Source organism: Haematobia irritans, chromosome 3 (genome assembly GCF_050003625.1).
Source record: "Haematobia irritans isolate KBUSLIRL chromosome 3, ASM5000362v1, whole genome shotgun sequence".
Taxonomy (NCBI): Eukaryota; Metazoa; Arthropoda; class Insecta; order Diptera; family Muscidae; genus Haematobia; species Haematobia irritans.
The window spans coordinates 87,140,482-87,146,163 of record NC_134399.1 but is presented as its reverse complement, the minus strand read 5'-3'; the positions used below and the strand labels follow the sequence as shown (position 1 = coordinate 87,146,163).

The 5,682-nt window shown below is 33.3% G+C and overlaps 1 long non-coding RNA gene across 1 annotated transcript; it reads right to left on the bottom strand.

The window, feature by feature from the left end:
- Positions 1-4,306: 4,306 nt before the first annotated feature.
- Positions 4,307-5,682, bottom strand: LOC142230128 (uncharacterized). Its single transcript, XR_012720581.1, has 3 exons — positions 5,574-5,682; positions 5,273-5,503; positions 4,307-5,199 (listed from the first exon to the last, which is right to left on the bottom strand). It is a non-coding gene; the product is annotated as an uncharacterized LOC142230128 (long non-coding RNA).

The following is a 5,682-nucleotide window of genomic DNA, read 5'->3' as shown; positions in this document are numbered from 1 at the left end:
CGATTTCTTCCAAAATCAATAGGGATCTATTCTGAGCCAAAACACATACTTGTGCCAAATTTGAAGTCGATTGGACTAAAACTGCGACCTAGACTTTGATTACAAAAATGTGTTCACGGACAGACGGACAGACGGACAGACGGACAGACGGACAGACGGACATCGCTATATCGACTCAGGAACCCACACTGAGCATTTTTGCCAAAGACACCATGTGTCTATCTCGTCTCCTTCTGGGTGTTGCAAACATATGCACTAACTTATAATACCCTGTTCCACAGTGTGGAGCAGGGTATAAATATGGGAAACATTTAAATCTGAAGCAATTTTAAGGAAACTTCGCAAAAGTTTGTTTATGATTTATCGCTCGATATATATGTATTACAAGTTTAGGAAAATTAGAGTCAGTTTTACAACTTTTCGACTAAGCAGTGGCGATTTTACAAGGAAAATGTTGGTATTTTGACCATTTTTGTCGAAATCAGAAAAACATATATATGGGAGCTATATCTAAATCTTAACCGATTTCAACCAAATTTGGCAGGCATAGCTACAATGCTAATTCTACTCCATGTGCAAAATTGGCCTCTGTGGTCATATGAGTGTAAATCGGGCGAAAGCTATATATGGGAGCTATATATAAATCTGAACCGATTTCAATCAAATTTGGCACGCATGGCTAGAATGCTAAATCTACTCCCTGTGCAAAATTTCAACCAAATTGGGCAAAACTCGGGCTTCTGGGGCCATATAAGTCCATATCGGCCGAAAAATATATATGGAAGCTATATCTAAATCTGAACCGATTTCAATCAAATTTGGCACACATGACTATACTACCAATTGTGCTCCTTGTGCAAAATTTCAAGCTATAAAAAACGATAAAACTCTGGCTTCTGGGTCCATATAAGTGCATATCGGGCGAAAGATATATATGGGAGCTATATCTAAATCTGAATCGATTTCAACCAAATTTGGCACACATAGCTACAATGCTAAATCTACTCCTTGTGCAAAATTTCAACTAAATCGGAGCAAAAATTGGCCTCTGTGGTCATATGAGTGTAAATCGGGCGAAAGCTATATATGGGAGCTATATATAAATCTGAACCGATTTCAATCAAATTTGGCATGCATAGCTAGAATGCTAAATCTACTCCCTGTGCAAAATGTCAACCAAATTGGGTCAAAACTCTAGCTTTTAGGACCATATTAGTCCATATCGGGCGAAAGATATATATGGGAGCTATATCTAAATCTGAACCGATTTCACTCAAATTTTGCACACTTGACTATACTACTAATTGTACTCCTAGTGCAAAATTTCAACAAAATTCGGGCAAAAAACTGGCTTCTGGGCCCATATAAGTCCATATCGGGCGAAAGATATATATGGGAGCTATATCTTAATCTGAACCGATTTCAATAAAATTTGGCACACTTGACTATAGTACTAATTGTTCTTCTTGTGCAAAATTTTCAGCAAATTAGGGTAAAACTCTGGCTTCTGTGGCCATATAAGTCCATATCGGGCGAAATATATATATGGGAGCTATATCTAAATCTGAACCGATTTCTTCCAAAATCAATAGGGATCTATTCTGAGCCAAAACACATACTTGTGCCAAATTTGAAGTCGATTGGACTAAAACTGCGACCTAGACTTTGATTACAAAAATGTGTTCACGGACAGACGGACAGACGGACATCGCTATATCGACTCAGGAACCCACACTGAGCATTTTTGCCAAAGACACCATGTGTCTATCTCGTCTCCTTCTGGGTGTTGCAAACATATGCACTAACTTATAATACCCTGTTCCACAGTGTGGAGCAGGGTATAAAAATTTGAAGTCGATTGAACTAAACCTGAACGATTTTTATGAAATTTCGCGAAAATGAATTTATGGTTTATTGAGCTATATATATATTGAAGGTATTGCAAAATTTGTTTCCTTTTAAAACTTTTCGTTTAAGCAGTAGCTATTTTATAAGAAAATGGGAACTATGGAATTGGACGTTACTCCATCCTTCATTCGGTTGCATTACCCAATATAAATGGCACCCACAACCGAATTGCAAATTAAGTTTTTTTCTATTTTATTTAAATATATTTATTTTAGATTGATAGAGAATAAATAAAAATGTAATATATCTTTATATTAATATCAATGAAATCGTTTATTTTCCTTTAAACATTTAAGTGTCCGCGAAGATCATGTAGCCTACAGCAGGAATGTCGAATGAACGGGAAACGCGGATTGAACCACTGGTAACTTTGAATCCATTAGTATGTTTTACCTGACTCGCGGAATTGGCTATCCACACACAAAAAAATTTCACGAAAATTTTTCCAATTAAAATTTTAATTGAGTTTTAAAAAATATTCAATTAAAAATTTAATTGATTCAACAATTTTTTTAATTGAAACAAAAATCAATCACAAAAATAATAGTATCAATTAATTTGTTAATTGGATCAATTAACTTTTTAATTGACCTTCAATTAATTTTTTAATTGATACTATCATTTCTGTGATTGAAGACATTTCAATTAAAAATTAAATGGATCAATTAATTTCGTGATTGAATCACAAAATGTTTTTTGTGTGCAGAAATCATTATAGGTTTAACACATTACAGTATTACGGTCGTCAAAGCACACAAATACATTTTACTCACGTCCAAGTACTTACATACATACAAAATGTAGCATACAACGTTCTAGGAATTCCTAATAGTGGCAAGTCTGCTCTGAACCAATATGTAGTGGCACGCATCTGGTATCCGGCCTCTGCTCGTCGGCTATCGGTGGGGTTCATAAACTAACTACTAAGTTCAGTATACGCCAGAAGACCACAGAATAATCATTACTTAAAATATGCGTGCGATAAAATAAGATAGATAGGATGGAAAGAACCGGAAAAAATTAAGAAAACTCGATGCTAAGCAGATGTGTGGATGTTGACATCTGATATTCCCCCTCCCAACCTTGACCATGAGCCGTATGCAATGAATTTATACATGGTCCCAAACAACCTTCAACCCATCTCCCAGTTAGGAAATCAAAAAAATATATATTTAGTGCTCCATAATTATTTATTCAACCGAATAATTCATAGAAAACATTTCATCTTAAAATCAAGGCAACTTGCAAAGGAATTCAATTAATATTTCGAAATAAAATAATATTTCGAATAAAAGCATTTAATACGTAACGAAATTTGTAAACAAAAAAAAAATACTGAATTATACCAATACAAAATTCCCTTAACACTAATCATTATATTCCTAATATTTCATTTTATCCCAAAAAAATGCAAATGCAAAGCAAAAAAAAAAAAAGAATAATAAACTATTGATATGCAGAGATCGGTTATTTCACGAATAATTACAGAAACAAAATAGCTGAAAAAGAATATATCCAGTTCGGATATCATGGTATATATAAATATGTATATGTATATGAGTGGTTAAATATATTTGTACCGCGAAAAGTCCAATAATATTCAAAGATAAACCGAAATAATATTTAATAACAAAAAAAAAAGGAAATTAAACCAAAACAGATTTAAATTAATTTTTAACTTTTACTTTTACTAATTTTTAGGTTTTCCGAAATTTAAAATAATAAAAAAACGGAAAAAATCAAGTTTAAGCAAAATATAAAATTATTTTTTTCCAACACGATAGGATTCGATAGCAAAACCCTCTCTCACACTAGGGCTTAGGATCAAGATATTGAATCTCAATTTCCAAGATACGCGTTCTTTTAAATTGTCGAATCATAAAAAAACGATAAAAGCCGAAAATTAAAGAAAATTAATTTTCACTCAACTGAGCCGGGATTCGATAGTGTGGCTTTATACGTCCATACAACAACAACATTACAAGATACACTTTACATATAATCAAAATCAAAACTTTGTCACCATTATCGAGATTTTATATCAATCACTGCTATTTTTACTTTCAAAATCATATAAAACAATTGTTAATAATATAAAAATGCGTTACTTTGCACAAAAGGAAAAAAAAATCACATCACCCAAACCGGGCTCGAACCTACGACCTCACGATTGCAAGCCGCGAGTCTTACCACTAGGCTAACTAATGACTTATGGGTGGTTGGCCAAATGCACAATTATAACGAGTGGCAAATACTGTTTTTAATTACACTAAAATATATATTCACCACACCATCATAAAAGTCAATAATAAATAATATTTGATTTTATAAAAATAGCAAAAAAAGTATTAATTTTATTAATTAAAAAAAAAACATAATAAAAAAATAAAACCAAGATGAAATTAAAAACAAGGAAATTGAAAATAAAAAAAAAAAAAATTAAATGACCGAAAGCGGGCTCGATCCCCCAACCTTATGGTTGGAAGTCGTGAGTGCTCTCACTGGGCTATCAACGGATTTTTTGTTCTTTGCCAAACTAACTATGTCAGCATTGGGGTGACTTTTGATCGTGGTTACATGTAAAAAGATATTCACCTACACACCAAACATCAATATTAGGAGAAAATTCCCCTTCTTGGTGACTTTGCAAAATAATGATTTTTGTTGCAAAACTAAAACCAGTGTTTTGATGGTTGGTAATGCCGGGAATATGTATAGGAAAAGGAAATAAATGACTTACTACTTATTGGTTCCAACGTTGAAGGATCCTTCATGGGATATCCGGTAAATCACTAAATTTTTGAATTTGGTTTATATTGGTGTTGTTGGTGTCGTAAATGTTGAAATTTAATTGTCTTTGTGGTTTTTGGTTGATTTAAATAATCAATTTACGACCGATTTTCACTCACATACATACGAAACCGAAACGATTTAAAAACACGATATCTGCATATTTACAAAACTTTAACTAAAAAAAATTAAAATAACTACTTTTAAACTAAAACCTTTCCGGATTCAATTCAAATTTAATGTCTTTGTTTTACTTTAAACCGGACAGCAAAAACTATAAAAACTGTAGCGAACACTTTTCTTTTCACACAATCACTCCACAATATTCGTGGTTCGATCTGGACCAGCCAATAAATCTATGGTATCCTCAGGAGAAAATAATAAAGATCATATAGGGGTCAATTCGGAAAATGTTGCGGGTTTTTCGCTGAGGGTTGCCCGTACCCATGCAGAGTGCTTCCAAGTCGGATATGCCCAAGGAAAATTCAAAAAATAAGATGCCTAAAACACAAACAAGGTTTCCAAAAATAAGCATCGATGCTTGGATGGGACGAAACCAATACATGTATATTACCTTTTAGCGAAATAAAACAGCTTATGGTTTACCTGCGCTCCTGGTATGGAAAAATGGTAAACCCGGTAAAATCAGGATAATTTTGTCCTGGCCCAAATCACAGGCGGGTGAAATGACTATTGGAGGCCAAAATACAGGAGAAATGCCACCGAATATCCTCTGGGAAAAATCCAAAAACCAAGGAATGTCCACAAATAGAAGAAATTTCGTCCAAATCCAATTTATCTCGTCCTAATTAATAACATACCAGTTTTCAATCCAAAGAACAAAGCACAGTCAATTCTTTTATTTTCATACTTACAAAATGAAAATACAAATTTTTAGTTCAGGATACAAAAAATTTAAATGTTCGCTGCGCTGTCCGATTTCAAATTGAACAATTGACGAGATAAACTGAGAATTTGGGCAAA